General features: G+C 43.0%; 2 protein-coding genes across 3 annotated transcripts in view; one reads left to right on the forward strand and one right to left on the reverse strand.

The window, feature by feature from the left end:
- Znf106 (zinc finger protein 106) overlaps window positions 1-3,827 on the reverse strand; it is a 68,316-nt gene extending 64,489 nt beyond the window's left edge. For both annotated transcript variants that reach the window (XM_008846826.3, XM_029570269.1), the window contains exon 1: window positions 3,678-3,827. The gene's annotated coding sequence lies outside the window, so the exon portion shown is untranslated. The remainder of the gene's footprint in view (window positions 1-3,677) is intronic.
- Window positions 3,828-7,312: 3,485 nt separating this feature from the next.
- Window positions 7,313-19,375, forward strand: part of Snap23 (synaptosome associated protein 23) — a 34,273-nt gene continuing 22,210 nt past the window's right edge. Inside the window, exon 1 of the mRNA XM_008846827.3 lies at window positions 7,313-7,617. The gene's annotated coding sequence lies outside the window, so the exon portion shown is untranslated. The remainder of the gene's footprint in view (window positions 7,618-19,375) is intronic.

Below are 19,375 nucleotides of genomic sequence, written 5' to 3' on the forward strand. Positions count from 1 at the left end.
AGATTGGACTATTTCAGAATGATCCAACTACTCTTGTTACTCTTACTTGAGTATTGATTTTTAAATTTTTTAAAGATTTATTTATTTATATTTTATACGCATGAGCGTTTAGCCTGCATGTACAAGTGCCTGCAACGCTCATGGAGGCCAAAAAGAAGGCGTCAGATCCCCTGAACTGGAGTTACAGAAGGTTGTCAGCCACCAATTCAAACTCAGTCCTCTGCAAGAACGGCCAGTGCTCTTAACAGCTAAGCCACCTTGCCACTTTAAAGTGTACAGGCTATCCCCTTTCTCACACAATCTCATACAGCCATTGGCACCTCTAGCTCCACAGCCACTCTTTTTAAAAAGAGCACAAGGCCGGGCGTGGTGGCACACGCCTTTAATTCCAGCACTTGGGAGGCAGAGGCAGGCGGATCTCTGTGAGTTCGAGGCCAGCCTGGTCTCCATAGTGAATCCAGGACAGCTGGGGCTACAGGGAGACCCTGCTTCAAAAAGGCAAAAAAAAGAGCACAAATCCAGGCAGGGTGTGGTGGCACAAGGCTTTAATCCCAGCACTCGGGAGGCAGAAGCAGGCAGATCTCTGAGTTCAAGGCCGGCCTGGTCTACATAGTGAGTTCCATGCCAGCTGGGACTACGATGAAACTATGTCTCAAAAAGACTTTAAAAAAAGAAAAAAAACAAAAAAACAAAAAAAAACAGGCACTACACAAATACACATAAAATAATAAAATATTTTTTTAAAAAAAGCACAAATCCATTTTTATTTATCTACTTTCCATTATTTTAAATCTGTGATACAGCATTACACAGATTCTGTGTCCAATGGCCTTTGCAGGAAGGTTGCTTTGGAAATTGGCACAAACTATGCCACTGTTACCATGGGCCCAAGTTACCTTTCCCCAGATTATTCTGGTTTTGTTTGGATTGCCAGGAGTCACTGTGTTGTGGGTTTTTGTTGTTGTTGTTGTTGTTGTTTTTGCTTTATACACATAAGTACATCTCTTGCCTAAGTTGAACTCAGTTTCATCTCAGGCATAAACACCTTTGAATTTAAGAAGAGCTCTTTGATTCTGGAGACATCGTTTAGCAGCCTTGCACCAGTCTTCCAGACATATTTGCCTTTTAGAGAGAAGTCCTGTTCCCTGCAGGCCTCCACCGGCGCCAAGATGGGCAAAAAAGCCTCCACAGCTACTTTTAATTTGTGAAACTGAAACTCTGGAACCATTAAACGAAAGTCCTATTTCTCTCTCCCAACCCCTGACAAGCATTTTACTTTCTGTTTGATTCTACTTTCTATACCCAAATGCAAAACATATATGTTTGTATATTTAAAATCAGAGTGACTGCAGTATGCACACCTTTTGACATTTCTTTCATACTATATCCTGGAAATCATTCAATATTCACACATACAGAATTGGCTCATTCTTTCTAACAAATGCACAAACTTAACCAATCCTCTACTGATATACACCTGAGAACTCACATTTATTTTATTATTTGTATGTGTGTACATCTGAGTGGGTTCATGTACACCACATTCAAAAGAGCCTGCAGGGGACAGAAGAGGGCACTGAAATCAGAAACAGTTGTGAGCCTCCATGTGGGTGCTGGGAACACAACCCCCACCCACCATCCTCTACAAGAGTAGCAAGTGCTCTTAATCACTAAGTCATCTCTCTAGCCCCAGCAACTCTATTTGATAGTCTCTTTCAGATTAAAGAGATACAACAGATTGCAAGCTTTCAATTAGCAACTCTGTATCCTAGATGTGAAATTAGAGTACTCATAGAGAACTTGTCTGCTTAGGGCTCTCACTCATCAGGTATACAAATTAATCATAAACTTCCCTTAACTTACCCCAATTATAAAACACACAATATGTATATTTGAGTCATACTGATCCTATAACCAAAGGACCTGCCATTCACTACTCCTTGTTTTTCTGTACAATAGCCTTTAGATTACATCTGCTCTAATCTAGATGTGCAATAATCACCATGGCTTTTCCTTTAAAATTAGCTCCTTTTTTTATCAAAGCAACTGGCTCTGAGCTACCTCTTTCCTGGCTCTTTAGAAGTTCTCTTCAAAAGCCATCCAGTAAATTTCTGTAGTTAAAAGTTCCTAGAGTAGGCACATACCTGTAAGGCCAGCACTCAGACTGAAAAAGGAGTTCAAGGCCAGTCTGGACTGTATAAGCCAGATTCTGTCTCAAAAATAAATCTACCATTTTTTAGATTCAAGAGTTAACTTTTTGGGATTGGAGAGATGGCTCAACGATTAAGAGCACTGGCTGCTACTCTAGCAGAGGACTGGGTTCGATTCCCAGCACCCACAGGTTGGCTAACAACCATCTGTAGCAACCATCTGAGAATCCGATGCCCTCTTCTGACCTCTGAGGGCACTGCATGACAGGGGTGCACTTATATACATGCCAGCAATACATGCATATAAAATATTTAAAAAGTTAACTTCTTGCCAGGAGTGGTGGCATACACCTTTAATCCCAGCACTGGGGAGGCAGAAGCAGGGGGATCTCTGAAAGTGCAAGGCCAGACTGGTCTATATAGTGAGTTCTAGGCTAGCTGGGGCTACAGGAAGACCCTGTCTCAAAGAGACCAAAAAAAAAAAAAACAATCAAAGAAGAAGAAAGAGTACATGAAGTTATTAGATTAACTTCTTTTATTGTATTGCAATTCACCTTTCCAAAAGAAGTGCTTGGAATCTCTTGGTGTAACAGAGAAAGACCAGTTTGGCATTCTCTCAGATGGATTTCACTAGTTCCCATTCCATGTAAGGGTAAGCAAATTACCATTAGCATCTTAGCAACCTCATCTGAAAAAGGCTTAAAAAAAAATCTATTACAATAGCGCATTAAATTTCTGTGACACACCTGAGTATATTTGGCGCATAGTAGGTGCTAAGTAAAGCCTAGTTGAATCTGATTATCCACTCTTTCAGTCTCAGCCAAACTTGAAAACAAAGCGTTAACATTTAAGATTTCCCATGGGATTTAGAACAGGTCGTGGCTCTAAATACTCAAGTTTTCGGACACAGGCCTTTAAATCCCAGCACTGGGCAGAGGCAGGGGGATCTCTACAAGATCGAAGCCAGCCTGGTCTACATCACGTATTCCAGGTCAGCAAGGGCTACAGGGAGACCCTGTGTCATGTAAGAGGGAAGAGGAGCTGGAGAAATGGCTCAGCAGTTAAGAGCATTACTGCTCTTGCAGAGGACCTGGGTTCGGTTCCCAGCACCACGTATGTTACTAAGACGCATCGCACAGGGAGAGACCTCGAGAACAGGAAAAAGAACGGCGGCTGTCAGTCTCAAGAGGTGGTACAGTGGTCCTGGCTCGAAACCAGCAAGCCTTTAAAAAGCACCCAGGGCCTGGGAGTCCCCTTCCTCAATCCCAGGCCGAAAAAGGTCACCGGCCTGCCCCAAAGGTCAAGGATCTGGATCCAGGCGGCAGGCAGCGAGCAGAGTCGAACGCCCCCGCAAGAATCCGTACCCCGCAGCCAGGCGCACCGCCCGGCCATCAACCCCAGCGGGCATCCGGAGCCGGTCCGTGGCCTGGCCCCCGCGCCGCACCGTGCAGGCGCATCACCTGCCCAAGGGGCAGCCCACCCGCCCCCGGGGGCGATCGGCCGGCCCGGCCAGCTCTCCGTACTCACACTCACAGCCGTCCCTTCTTACTCCATCAAGCCGTCGAGGGCCCGGCAAGGGAGCTCCCAGTCACCCTAGACGCCCCCCTTCGCCCTGGGTCCGGCGGTCCGCCCGGGACCCGCTCCCCGCCGGGCACTGACGCCGCCGCCGCCAGCGCGCAGGCGCACGCCTCCCGACGCGCTCCCTTGCCCCCACCCCATCCGCCCTTTTCAATTACCTAGCTTTATTTGAACTGGAGAGGCGAACAACGGACACAGGGCATGCGGCTTGTCTCGCAGGGAATAAAGGAACACAAGTAGGTAGTTTGTGGAAAATAGTCCGCGGCACCTTTCCCAACGGTTTTCATTATTGCTTTTCCTGTATCTTTTTTCTGCTCTAGGTAGCGATAACTGTCTAGACTGTTTCAGTACTACTCTTTCCTCGTGAAACTTACTGGAGTATCACGGAAGGTACTAGAGTTTTAGAACAGACTGACCCCAGTCGGGCATGGTGGCGCACGCCTGTAACCCCCACGCTCTGGAGGCTGAGGCCCAAGGGTCCGCAAGGGTTCCAGGCTAGTCGAGGCTATATGCTCCTGAGTTACAAAATAAGACCCAGTCTCAATAAAACAGGACAGACCCAAGTTTAAATCTTATCCTAGCTAGTAATAATTTTTTACTTTGGGCAAAGTGACTTTTTCTTAGAACGTCAGTTTTCTGAGTTAAAATTAGGATAACATCTCACAGGACATTGCAAAGATTACATGAGATAACACAAGTCCAGTGCTTACTCATAAATGTTGCCTATCAAAGACTAGACATTCATCAGCACTAAGGAACATATTATAACTAGATTTGTTATTAAATTTAGAGCATTCTCATTCCTGAGGATAATAGCCTAGTGGCTAAGATAAAGTTACATTAAATTTGATAAGGTGATGTGCTAATTCTATATGATTGAAACCATAATAGCATGTCCATTTAACAAGACTTCTAATGCCTCAAATAAAAAAAAACAGCTATCTTCATCTGTATAAATCCAGATTCCCTTCTAGAGGTTTAGGGACTTCTTCAAATTTTGTATTTGTGACATCACAAGTCCTTGAAACAGTCAAGATCTGTGGTAGGCTGCTCATTCTATTTTCATTTAAAGTCATAGGACAAGAGTGCTTTGCTCTGTAAGTTCAGAGCCTTGGAAGGAAAAGCCTGTAGAAGACCAGGTTTAGATATTGGTGAGGATGAAGGAAACACTAGAGCAGGATTTCTCAAATATTAGAATATTAACATTTTCAAGCAGGTAATTCCTAGTTATCAGTGGCTGTCCTATGCATTCTAAGATGTTTAACAACGTCCCTCAACACGATGTAATGCTCCACTCTTACAGATCTTACCAAATCCCCTGAAGGGCAAAATTGTCCCTGGCTGGGACTTATTATATTCACGATCATCACAACTCTAAATGAATTCAGCCATATAGCTTCATCCCCATCCTCAAGAAGTGACTTCAGAAAGATACACAACAGAAACTGCTGAATTCCTGTGGGTCTTAAACAGGCCCTCAACAGTGCTTACCAGTCCTATTCCCTTGTTCTGGTCAATTTAGTCTAGCATGTTCCACAACAATATCAATTTCCTTAAACTCCCAATGCTACCTCCTTTTTAATCAGCAGAGGACCTATCTCTGGCTTCACAGAGAACTTTACTCTCTTGTTATTAAACATATAAACTTGCAAAGAATTCTTGTTGTTATAATTAAGGATATGGTTTCTCTCTTTCTACCCTCCCCTCCCACCATCTGTGTCTGTCTCTCTGCCTCTGTCTTATGCTGGTTTTGAACTCACTATGTAGCCAATGGTGGTCTTGAACTCCTCCTCCTACTTCAGCCTCCTGAGTGCTGGGATTACAGGCCTGAGCCACCATTCTAGACCTCCTATCAGTGGCTTGAATTCCCCTACTCTAACTCTCTCAAGATTTTTTATTCTAGATTATTCTCTCCCTTTTTAATACCTAACTGCTTCTCTCAGTTTTTTTTTTTTTTTTTTTTTTTTTACCATGCTCTAGTTTCTCCTGTCTTAATTCTAACAAATTAAAACACCCTCGACTCCATCATTTTCTCTCCCTCTTCTCTGACAAGGACAGTTTCTAAAAGTATTTTATAACCTGTCCCTATTTCTCTCCCCTCTCCAAGCTATTGCAATGTTTTCAACTTTATATTCCCCCCTAAAACAGTTGTTATCAGCAATCACCTCTGTTACTAAATTCAAAAGACTTTTCTCAGACTTCATCTTCTTTGATCCCTTAGGAAGAGACAACTGCTTTGAAATATTTTTTGTTGTTATTGTTTGGGACAGGGTCTCACTATATAGCCCATGGCTGGCTTGCAACTTGCTATGAAGACTAGGTCTGACTCTGCGTCTCTAGTGCTGGGATAAAAGGCATGGGCCACCACTTACAATTTGAAATACTTTAAAAAAAATTTTATTTTATGTGTATGAGTATATTGCCTGCATGTATGTGAGTGCACCCATGTCGTGCAGTGCCACGGACGTCAGAAGAGGGCATTGGAGTCCCCTGGAACTGGAGTCAAGGACGGTTTGTAGCCATGTGGGTGCTGGGAATTGAACCCAGGTCCTCTGCAAGAGCAGTCAGTGCTCTTAACCGCTGAGCCATCTCTCCAGACCCTGATATACTTTTATGTGTGTGTTTTCCTTACATGTATTTAAGTGCACCTATGCATGCAATGCCCATGGAGGCCAGAAGAGGGTGTCAGATTCCCTAGAGCTGGAGTTACAGTTGTGGGCAGCCATGTGGGTGCTTGGAACAGAACTTGTATCCCTAGTGTTCTTAAACAGCTGAGCCATCTCTCAAGCCCCCTTGAAATACTTTTTATTCCCTTGATTGCCAGCATTTTTTTTTTTTAACCTCTTTGAGAGACATGGAAGAATTCCTGGGGCAAATGGCTTAAAAGTCTTCAATAACTCAGTAGCCATAGCATAAAGTCTAGCTTCATTGATTACAGAATTCCAAGCCTTTTAAAGGTCTGACGATTGCCATCTCCCCTCCCCAGCCTGCTTCCCAGCCTCTACCCCCAGCCCTGCTGGGGATGGACCCAGGGCTTAAGCCTCCCACTTACTAGGCAATACTCTACCACTGAGCTTCGCCTTATCCCCCACCCACTGATAGCTCTCTTCCTCTTCTGTGGTGGTGGTGTTGGTGTTGAAATAAGATCTCACTATGTGGTCAGTCTGGCTCTAAACTCCTGAGGTCAAGTGATCTTCTTACCTCATCCTCCCAAATAGCCTGGGACTACAGGCGTGAGCTACCACGCCCTCATTTTTCCCTTCACTCAGGAATATAAGGTGAGCTCTTAAGCTTCGAACAAGGAACTTCCAAAGGCGCTGTATACTTCTTGGTATCCTATGTTCCCACAGCCTGGAAAACTATTATCTCCTTAGTGACTCTAAAAGTAACTTCCTCCTTCAACTCTTCAGACACCCCTCAATGGACAAGTTTTGTTCACTTGTGGGCCAAAGTCGTCTCGTTTTTCCCATGTGCCATGCACCATATTCTGGTCACCAGAATTTGTTTACATATCTTTCCCCGAGGTTAGACAGATCCAAACACCCTGCAGGTCAGAGGTTTCTAGTCGGGTGTTCCTCCGCGTTCCTGCCCTCCAGGGTCCCGCACTCCACAGCCTTCGGTAATGTTTGGGGCACGAACTCTTTCCACCTTCGAGCGGGACCAGAACCTGTCGGGTTAACGGGTGAGATCCCAGCCTGCGTGGCTGGAGATTTAAGACCCCCGCACGTTGATTGGCTCCAGCTGTAGAGGTGTGTCAGCGGCTCCGGCGCCCGCGAAGTGCGCATGCGCATGGTACCGCTGCGCGCAGGCGCGATGAGCGCGGAGCGTCTTGTCCAGTCCCAGAGAGTCCGAGCTGCCGTGGCCGAAGAGGAGTGGTCGGACTCGCTCGGTGAGTCCTCTGGATTAGGGCTGAGGGAGTTGGCCAGCGGGAAGTGCGGGATGATATCCCGAGGAGAGAGTGTGTCGTGATGGTTGAGAAGCTGGTGGGGTCGGACGTGAGTGGGGAGGGAGCCCCCAGCCAGGCTGGAGGTTGGGCCGCGGACTGGGGCTCCTGGCGCTCGGTGACCGTCCGGAGCCGGGAGGAGGAAGGGCGGTGGGGTGGCAGTGCCTGCGCTCCTCCAGACCCGTGAGGATCAGCCCCCACCCCCCAGCCCCAGTCTGGCTCCGCGGTGGAGCAGGTGAACCCGGCAACCGGTTCTGAGAGCCTTGTTTGAAGAATGACCCCGTGGCTCATGCCTGAGCATTGACGGCAGTCGAGGAAAGCCCAGTTTTGCCCGAGGCGTCCCCGCAGGCGCGCACAAAGGAAAGGATCAATAAAAGGATTTTCCCCAGAATAGGCTTGAAATAGTTTGTGCGCAGGGGAAGTATGTTAAAGTAATGTTCACGCTTCTTTGTTTCATCCTGAATCGCTAGTCACTGCAATGTTCAGAAAGGCATACTGGTGTTAAAGGAAACATCAAAATTGGGAAAGGGATCGTTTTCCTTTTGCTTTTTGTCTTGTCGGTGAGGGTTTGGACTTGGGGGCGGGGCGATGACTGAGAGAAAAAGAGTTTAGATATTGCCATGGTTATGACAGTGTGCACTCAGCCTTGTGAAAACAGTGTAGCTTCTTACTAGCAGGTATTTTAAAGAATCGAGAGGGATCGAGCCGGGCGTGGTGGCGCACGCTTTTAAGTCCCAGTACTCAGGAGGCAGAGGCAGGCGGATCTCTGTGAGTTCAAGGCCCGCCTGGCCTACATAGCGAGTTACAGGCCAGCCGAGGCTACAGGGAGACCCTGTCTCAAAACAAAACCAAAAAACCAACCAACAAACAAAAGAATTGAGAGGGATCTTAATCTGCCCGGCTGTCTTTAAGAAGGTTCTCAGGTGTCCTGTAAAATGCTAATAGCACAGTAATGGCCAGGTAAAATTGTTCTTCCCATGTTCTTTCCTCTCTTGGAAAATACTACACGTGAAACTTGTGAGATATCATTAGCTAAATATTTTGGCATCCAAATTTAAGCTATTTCATAGCAAAATAAGAAAGACTAATATTTTTGTATCAGCAAAGTTGATGCCCAAGGCATCCATTGATCACTTGGCATTTGTTCTTTTGACAAGAGATTTAGAAAGGACACATTCATATAGATAGTAACAAATAGAAGAAACGTTTCTTAAATGCATTGCTATGTTCCTGTTGTCACATGAAAGTAAACTAATTTGGCCTGCTCCTTAAATATATATCTTCCTTGGTAGGATTTGTTTTGTTTTGGTTTTTAGTTTAGTTTTCTGAACCAGGATTTCAAATGGCTAGGGATGGCCTCAAACACCATATCTAGCCTAGGGTGGCTTTGAACTGCTGATCCTCTTGCCTCTACATCCCTAAAGACTGGAATTACAGGCAAGGGTCACTATGCCTGCCTGTTTTGTTTTTGAGGCAAGGTCTCACAGTATAACCTACCCTGGTATTGAATTTTAGATCATCCTGTCTCTCAGCCTCCTGAGTGGTAGGATTAAAGGTATGTGCAACCACACTAGACTTTTTTCTTCTTAAAAGGTGTGGATATACTACAAAATTACTGTTATTTTAGTTCCAAGATAATGATTATTTTGTCATTATTTTCGCTCTTTCCTATAAACAGTATAATTTCTATATGCATGACTCTTGGTGTTTACTTTTAGTTTTATGTTTATTTACATTTGTTTATTTGGGATAGGTGTAAGAAGATGCTTTATAGGAGTTGGTTCTCTCCTTCCACCAAGAGGGTCCTGAGGATCAAACTCAGGTCTTAAGGCGTGGTGGCAAGTGCTTTTACCACTCTCTTGCTGACCCTGTTTTTATTTTTTAGGCAGGCTATCCTGGGGTGGCCTCCAGCTTGATGTGTAGCGGAGGATGACCTTTAACTTCTGATTCTCTTGCCTCTGCCTCCCCAGTGCTAGATTGTAGATGTGTACCTCCATGCCCAGTTTATGTAATACCAAGGACCAGACCTAGGGCTCTATACCTGCTAAGGAAGCACTCCACCAACTAAGAGCTACATACTTAACTTGTATTTTTTTTCAATATTTTGTTTATTATTTTTATTTTATGTGTATGCGTGTATTGCCTGCATGTAGGTAATTGCATCCGTGTCGTGCAGTGCCCTTGGAGGTCGGAAGGAGCTGTCAGATCCCCTGGATCTGGACAGTTGTTAGCTGCCCTGTGGGTGCTGGGATTCAAACCCCGGTCTTCTGCAAGAACAGCCAGTGTTCTTAACAGCTGAGCCATTTCTCCAGCCCCTGTATACTTGATTTTTTTTCCACCCCCGCCTCCACAACATACTAGATCTTAAAAAAAAAATTGAGAGGATAGAGAGATGACTTAGTGGTTAAGAGCACTGACTGCTCTTGCAGAGGACCTGGGTTCGGTTCCCAGCACCCACATGGTGGCTAACAACTATCCATGACTCCAGTTCCAGGGGAATCCAGTTCCCTCTTCTGACCTCAGACATTGTACAACACAGGTCCACTTACATGCATTCAAGCAATATACCTGTATACATAAAGTAAAAATAAATACAAAATTAAAAAAAAAAATTTTTGGTCTTTTTGAGAGAGTGTCTCACTATGTAGACCAGGCTGACCTTGAACTCACAGAGATCTGCCTTCCTCTGCCTTCTAAGTGCTAGGATTAAAGCCGTGCATCACCACTCCTGGCTTAAAATTTTTTTGAGATAGGGTCATGTTAAGTAGACCAAGGTAGCTTCAAACTTTCTATCCTCCTACCTTAGCCTTCTGAGTACTGGAATTTGCAGGCATATGCCTACATCCTGCTATTTTATACCTTTTTCTAGGACACATAATAAATATATAATTAGTGAGTGTGTAACTATTCCTTATGTAACAGCTAAAAATCATCTCTTTACTTTGGAAGGCATTGCTTGATTCTAATCGCTGTTTTAAAACAGAATGAAGGGCCAGGCATGGTGGTGCATGCCTTTAATGCCACCACTTGAGAGGCAGAGGCAGGGGGATTTCTGTGAGTTTCAGGCCAGCCTAGTCTTACCTGGTGAGTTCCAGGCCACCCAGAACTACATAGTGAGACCCTGTCTCAAATTTAATTAATTAGTTAATTAACTAATTAAAATGAAGATTTGACTGTAAAGCCAATGGGTTTTAATTCTGTGTGCCCTATAGTAGTAGTCATGATTGTGACAAATTTTTAGCAAATTTATCCGGTTTCACCAGATGAAAGACCATTAGAATAGCAAAAGGGAAAAGAGGTGTTTGTTCTTTGACATTCTTGTGAAATCAGTTGTCTGTTTCAAAAAGACCAAAGGGGGGGGGGGGGGGTTGAAATCTATTTTTTTGGTTATGTCTGCATTATGTAATATATATGATGACATTTATATTGTATGATGTTGCTTGTACTAAACTTTGCATTTAGAGGAAGAGATGACATTGACTGGTCTTTTTGGTGGTGGTGGTGGTGGTGGTGGTGGTGGTGGTGGTGGTGGTAGTAAGAGAGACTTATAGAAGGCAGTTCTTTCCTTTCACCATGTGGGTCCCAGGAATTGAACTCAGATCATTGGGCACGTTGGCAAGCAACTTTACCCACTGAGCCATCTCACTGGTCCCATGAACACCATTCTGTCCTGAGTCTTCAGTGCTAATATTCTCTTATGTGTGCATACTTATTCCTGTTTTTAGAATATCTGAGAAACTAATCAGAAAGCATTTAAGTAAACTTGAATCAGAGTCAAAATATAAGGATGGTTGGAGAGAATGTTTCAAGTGAAGTGAAGCCTTGTCATTGATCCTCATGCTAACTGGGCTTCTCTTTGGCAGATAAGTGTACTTATACCTGGTAGATTGTCCTCTTCCCCAGAGAGATCACAAAGAGCTGGCTCTTGAGCTTCAGCCTTACTTTTCACATAACTAGACAGAGTTAAGGTAATTGATTATAGAAGCACATCTGCCTCTCTAGGATTACCCCTGAGTTACTTAGAGTAGAACTGTGGAAATTCCAAAGCTGACAGAAGCTTGAAGATTGTGTATTAGGCGTCAGTTAACTCACAATCGGCACATCTGTAAAACTGAAGTGTAATTTTGCTCTTTTTTGGTTCCTGATTTTTAGTGGTTTTCTCTGACTCAGTAAGAGTTCTGTCTTGAATCATGTGCTTTACTGTACTTTGAAACCAAGATGTTTATAATAGATAGGACTCTGTGGTGCACTTGTATTATTTGCATACTTTTGGTGCTTCACATAAGAATAACATTATTTACATAGAAGAAGATAGAAAGGAAACTTGAGAGGAAGTAAAAGGAGAAAACTTACTTTTATTTTTCGAAACAGGCTCTTGTTGTATAGCCTAGGCTGCTTTGAGTACTGATCCTTCTGTCTCAACCTCCCAAATACTGAAATTATAGTTATGGACCATCATACCTGGCTGAGGAAACTTTAAAAAAAATATTTTATTATTTCTATTTTATGTTATGAGTGTATTGCCTGCATGTATGTGAGTGCACCCATGTCATGCAATGCCTTGGAGATCAGAAGAGGGCTTTGGATTCCCCTGGAATTGGAGTTAAGGACAGTTTGTAGCTGCCATGTGGGTGCTGGGAATCAAATTCAGGTCCTCCAGTCAGTGCTATTAACCCCTGAACCATCTCTCCAGCTCTGAGGAAACTATTCTTTTTTTTTGGTCTTTTTGAGACAGGGTCTCCCTGTAGCCCCAGCTGTCCTGGAACTCACTATGTAGACCAGGCTGGCCTTGAACTCACAGAGATCCGCCTGCCTCTGCCTCCTGAGTGCTGGGATTAAAGGCGTGAGCCACCACACCCGAAGCTATATCTTGTTTTTGTGTGTGCAAGTGGGTGTGTGTATGTGTGGGTATACATACCTGTGGGGGTGTGTGTGCATGTGCATATGAAGGCCAAAGGTGTTGCTCCTCAGGAACCACTCACCTTAAAATATATTTTACATCTTAATTTATTCATGTATATGTGTGTGGGCTCACGTGTTCCAAGTATCTAACTCCAGTCATCAGGCTTGGTGGCAAAGTGCCTTTACCCACTGAGCCATCTAATGGGCTCCAATTTTCTTGTGTGTGTATGTATGTGTACATGTTTGTCTATATGTGTGATTGTGCATGTGGAGACCAAAGGTCAACAGGTGTCTTCCTCAATTGCTCCTCCACCTTATTTTGGTTTTATTTATGTGTATATCTGTGTGTCCTGTATGTCATGTATGTGCTGGTGCCTGTGGAGGCCAGAAGAAGGTGTTGAATCCCCTGGATTTGGAGTTACAGGTGGTTGTGAGCCTCCTGACATGGGTGCTGGGAACCGAACTCTGATCTTCTGAAAGAGCAGCAAGTGGTCTTAACCACTGAGCAATTTCTCCAGCCCCTTCCACTTTATTTTTTGAGACAGGAGCTTACCAATTCAGCTAGACTGGCTGGCCAGAAAACCCCAGGGATTCTCCTGTCTCTGTGTCCACAGCACTGGGATTAGAAGAAGCACATGCCTTTGTGTTAGCTTTTTCTGTGGGTTCTGGAATACATACTCGGGCCTTCATGCTTGTATGGCAAGCACCTTTATCCACTGAGCCATCTGTCATATTTTTTGAGGCTAGGTCTCTTATGGGCCTGAAACTTGCCAGTTAGGCTAGATCAGTTAGTCCCAGGGACTTGCCTGTCTGCCTCCCCAGTGCTGAGGTTACAGTCATATAGCACCACACCCAGCTTTTTTACATAGGTTCTGGGGATCAACTCAGATTTTCATGCTTGATTAACAAGCACTTTACTGACTTGACCTATCAACCTAGCCTTATAGCCTGTTTTTTACTCACAATTTTTCTTCTTGAAGAAAAAAAGATCTATTAAATATAAAATTAGCTATGCCTGTCAGTGACTACTTATTTTATGTTTAGGTTATGAGCCTGAGCCTTTAATGGCTAAGCCATCTCTCCAGCCGTATTATTTTAAATAATTCTCTAACATGGATTTTATAATGTGACAGAAATTTGATGTAGGAAAAACTACAAAATTTATATTTTTCCCCTCTTCCTTTTGCTCTTATTATGCTTTTTTGCTTGACCATTTTTTTCTCCATTCCTAAATCATTTTTCCTTTTCTAAGTCATTGTGCTTTTTCTGTCTTTTAAAATGAATAGGGCTGGGGATGTAGCTCAGGTGGTAGAGTGCTTTGGTAGCATGCACAAAGCCCTGGGTTCAGTCCCCAGCATGATGACACATATCTGTAATCCCAGCACTTGAGAGGCATAGGCAAGGTATCAGAAGTTCAAGGTCATCCTCCACTATAAAGTAAGTTTGAGGACAGCCTGGGTTATATGCAGCCTTGTCTCAAAAAATAGTTTTTTATAACTAAAATTTTTTGAAAATTGAAAAATTTAATGAATGAAACTAATAACTCATATAACATAAAATTAATCACTTCCAAAGTGTATAATTTGGGGGGTTTTAATGTAGTCACAAGGTTGTGCAGCCATCACTACTATCTGATATAAGAACATTTCCATCAATCCAAAAGAAACTTGAACTTCTTGATAATTAGGCCTAAATCTTCCCTCCATCCATGCCTTGGCAACTGCCAGTCTCTCAAGTATTTATGTCCATGTGTTTTCATTTCCCTCTCATACCTAGGAGTAGAATTGCTGGGTCATTTGGTAATTATTTAACTTTTGATGCCTAAGTTGCTCTTGTCCCATGTCATTAAATGTTATGCTTTTCTTTCATTAGGTAGCAAAATTGTAACGGGTAGGCTATCATCCATCAGTACTCTATGCTTTCTTTTAAAAAATTGTATCTAAAGCCGGGTGTGGTGGTATATGTCTTTAATCCCAGCACTTGGGAGGCAGAGGCAGGTGGATTGTTGTGAGTTCAAGGCCAGCCTGGTCTACATAATGAGTTCAGGTCAGCTGGGACTACAGGGAGACCCTGTCTCAAAAAGACAAAAAAAAAAAAAAAAAAAAAAAGTTGTTATCTAAGCTAGACATGGTGGCAACTTGTCTGTAGTACCAACTACTCAGAGCCTGGGGCAGGAGGAGCACAATTTCAAGGCCAGATTGGGAAATTTAGCAAGACCCTATCTCAAAATAAAAATATGGGCCTGGGGGTATAACTCAAGGACCAGAATCCACATTTAAAAAAAAAAAAATCAAGGGGCTGGAGAGATGGCTCAGCAGTTATGAGCACTGACTGTTCTTGCAGAGGACCCAGGTTCGATTCCCAGCACCCACATGGCAGCTATGAACCGTCCTTAACTCCAGTTCTAGGGGAATCCGAAGCCCTCTTCTGACCTCCGCAGCACTGCATGACACGGGTGCACTCACATACATGCAGGCAATATACTCATACACGTAAAATAAAAATAATAAATAATTTTTTTTTTAAATTTAAAGCCGGGAGTGGTGGCGCACGCCTGTAATCCCAGCACTTGGGAGGCAGAGGCAGGGGGATCTCTGTGAGTTTGAGGCCACCCTGGTCTACAAAGTGAGTTCCAGGCCAGCGGGGGCTACAGGGAGCCCCTGTGTAAAAAAAAAAAAAAAAAAAAAAAAAAATCAAATGGGCATGGTGTGTACTTATAATTCCAGAGGTGAAGTGGAGACAGGTAGATCCCTGGGGCTCACTGGCCAGCCAGCCTACTCAACAAGTTTCAGGCCAGTGAGAGATCTTGTCAAAAATAAGATGGATAGTGCCTGAGGAACAGTGCCTGAAGTCATCCTCTGACCCCTACATGCACAGTTTTTTAAAAAGGGCAAGGGATGTAACCCAGAAGGAAAGCACTTGTCTAGCATGTGCAGAGCCCTGGGTTCAATCTCCAGTACCAAAAAAGAAAGTAAATAAATTAAAAACTTGTATCTAGGGCTTTGTATTGAAATGGCTCAGCAGGTAAAAGTGTCTTAACAGAGTTCAGCTCCTTGAATCTACATGATGAAAGGACGTAACCAATTTCCACAGCTGTCTTATCTCCACATGTGTGCCATGTCATGTGTACACACACACACACAATACATACAGACATAAATAATTTTTAACTTGGTATCTAAACTGATCTTTTCAACCTTAGATACACACTGGGATTATCTAGGGAGCTTTAAAAGGGCATCTACTTGAGGTCCATCTCCTAGAAATTCTGAATTAGTTAATTTGAAATACAGCGTGGTCTCTATATTTTAAAAGGCTTACCAGCCAGGCATGGAACTGCACACCTGTGATCCCATCACTCAGTCAATCTAAGGCAGGTGGCTGGAGAGTTCAGGTCAGCCTAGGCTGCATAGCAGTTCCAGACATTCTGGATTCATAGCGAGATCCTGTCTCCAAAACAAAGAACTGGGGCTGATGAGATGGCTTATCTGGTAAAGAAAGATGTGTGTAGCACAACCTGTCAACCTGAGTTCAATCCCCAGGAACCACTTGGGGAAGGAGAGAGTCCTTTGGCATTTGACACCCCCCACACAATAAATATGTAAATAAATGTAATTTAAACAAATAAAATGAAAAACCCCAAAATTAAAAAAGACTCATAGAATTAAACTTGTTATGAAAAAAGCAACTTGAAAACTACCTTTGGATAAAAATACTACAAATTTCAATGTTTTGAGATAATGTGGTGTGATTTTTAACTTTCCTACACACACACACACACACACACACACACACACACACACAACCTTAATTGGGTTCAGTCCCAATTCTACAGTGTGACCTTCTGATGTTATAAGTATTAAATGGGTATATCTATACATAATATAGTTCTGTATCTTTATATTTCTTGTAATAGTGCCTGGCATGCAGTAGTGCAATTGCTAGTAAGATTTAGTTTAGTTCCCAGTATCTAGATTTTTTTCCCCCTTTAAGAGAGCGTCTCTCCATGTAGCTCAGGCAGACTTTGAAATTAGGGTAGTCGTACTGCTTCAGTCTCTTAAATGCTGGAATTACAGATGTGAGCCGATATGCCTGGCTTCCCAGCTTCCAACATGTCAAAATGGTAGTGAGAAACTATTAAAAAGTTAATTGCTTAATATGTGTGTGTATGTGTGTGTGTGTGTGTGTGTGTGTGAGAGAGAGAGAGAAAAAAAAAAAGAGAGAAAGAGAGAGATTGATTTTCTAGGGATCATATTAGGAGCCTTGCACATGTTAAGCAAGCACCATCTTCAGCCCTCAGCTGTTGTGGTTATTTTTTTGTTGTTTCAATTCTTTTTTTTTTTTTTCTGTCTTTTTTGAGACAGGGTCTCCCTGTAGCCCCAGCTGTCCTGGAACTCACTATGTAGACCAGGCCAGCCTGGTCTACATAGCAAGTTCCTGGCCAGCTGGGGATATATACAGTGAGACCCTGTCTCAAAAAAACAAAAATAAGGGGCTGGAGAGATGGTTCAGTGGTTAAGAGCACTGGCTGCTCTTGCAGAGGACCCAGCACCTCAGCACATGGCATCTAACCACCATCCATAATGGCAGTTCCAGGGGATCTGATGCCCTCTTCTGGCCTCTGAGGGCACTGCATGACATGGATGCACTTACACACATGCAGGCATAGCACTCATACACATAAAATAAAAATAATAAAGCCGGGCATGGTGGCACACACCTTTAATCCCAGCACTAGGGAGGCAGAAGCAGGTGGATCTCTGTTGAGTTCAAGGCCTGCCTGATCTACATAGTGAGTTCCAGGCCAGCTGGTGCTATAGAGAGACGCTGTCTCAAAAAGACCAAAAAAATAAAATAAATAAATAGATAATAAAGTAAAATAAAATATTTTTAAAAACAAAAATAAATTTTATTTATGTGTATGTATGTACATGGCGGGAGGGGAATGGGTATATGGGAAGGCCAGAAGAGGTGGTTAGATCCCCTAGAGCTGGAGTTAAAGGTGGTTGAAAGCTGCCTGAAGTGGGTGCTGAGAACCCAGCTCTTGCCTGAAAGATAAGAAAGTGCTCTTAACTGCTGAGCCAACTCCAGCTGCAGTTTTTGTATGTTTATTTGGTTTGCTTTGGAGATTATGTCTCTCTATTTGGCCGAAGTTGGCCTCTAACTGGTGATCCTCCTGCCTCAGCCCCCAGAGTGCTTTAACTCCTCTTTTTAAAAACTTCTATACATGCTTGTGTTTCTTTCATAATAAATAGTTTAGAAAGCACAAAGGCCTTCTGTGTATTATTCACCCAGTTTCAACAGTCATGGCCAATTTTTTTCCCTCTATACCTCCACCCACTTCCCTACCTCTGAATTGTAAAGCAAATCCTATAAACCATGTAAATGGCATCTACAAAGCCAAGCATGTGACTCACAGAGATAATCCTGGCAGTTAGGAGCCAGGGGGCACAGTAGTACGAAACCAGCCTGGCCTACATAGGGAGACCCTTGTTTTTTGTTTTGTTTTTATAAAGTTCCTGCAATGCTCCCTTATCTGTGGTTTTACTTTCTGCAGTTCCTGTTATGCATGGTCAACTTCTGACTGAAAGTATTAAATAGAATATTCCAGAATAAGCAATTTATAATTTTTGTTTGAGACAGGATCTTACAGGATCAAGGCTGGAGATCTTCTTGCTTCTGCCTCCCCAATGCTAGAATTCTAGGTGTGAGCTACCATACTTGGCTAATTAGTTAAGTTTTAAATTTCATGCTACCTCAGTGATGGTGATTGCATCTCATGCTATCCTGCTCCTTCCTGCCTGGGGCCGAATCATCCCTCTATCTAGCCTCTCCACTTTGTATAGCTATCTACCCTAAGTCCCTTAGTGGCTATCTCCTTTATCAGACTGTGTATCTTAGTGCTTATGTTCGGGTAACCCTTATTTAATAATGACTTGAAAGCACAGGAGTTGTGATGGTGCCAATTCAAACATGCCAAGAGTATATAGTGTTCCTTTCAGTGAAAAGATGACTGTATGAGGGAGGACTGTTATAATTTTGTACTTGCTTTTTCTTTTTTCTTTCTTTTTTTTCAAATGCATTGCAGCACAGTCTAAAAGTTCTCACAAGTGTTGGAAAAATAAGAAAGATATTTAATCTATTATATTAAATCTGAGAAAAGCAAATTTAATGGCATCTTTGTGTCAAGTGATGGTCTTCAACTGCCAGTTTTTCTCAATATTCTGGATAATCTTCAGATTTCATAAGAAAAAATTCTCAAGATAACAATAAATATGATAAAGTTATAGAGCCTAGTATGAACCTGATGAGAACTACTTTTAAGTTTCTCCATCTTTTCCCTTAAAATTCTACTTTGTCCATTACTTCAATGTATATAACCATGTGCTGTCACCTTTAAGAGTCCCAAGTAGAGAAGGCTCCAGCAGCTGCATACTGATGTCAGCCTGCCAGGTATGAGAGGACATTGCTAATTCCTGATCATTGTTTTGTATGTCATCTGCTTAGGGAAGAAGGAAAAACAATATTAAGCAGAACTTGAATTCATCGAAAGGGTGTGTTTCGAAATGACCTCACTGTCACCTGACTCACGTACTTTCCAGCTGTATCCGGTTTTTGTGTGTTTGCTTTTATTTTTATTTTTTATTTATTTTTTTAAATTTTATTTATTATTTTTGTTTTATGTGTATGTGTATTGCCTGCATGTTGGTAAATGCACCCATATTGTGCAGTTCTCATGGAGGTCAGAAGAGGGCATCGGATCCCTTGGAACTGGAGTTACAGCTGGCTGGTGGCCATTATG

The sequence above is a fragment of the Nannospalax galili genome, unplaced genomic scaffold, assembly GCF_000622305.1.
Source record: "Nannospalax galili isolate Female #2095 unplaced genomic scaffold, S.galili_v1.0 scaffold342, whole genome shotgun sequence".
In the NCBI taxonomy this organism is placed as follows: Eukaryota; Metazoa; Chordata; class Mammalia; order Rodentia; family Spalacidae; genus Nannospalax; species Nannospalax galili.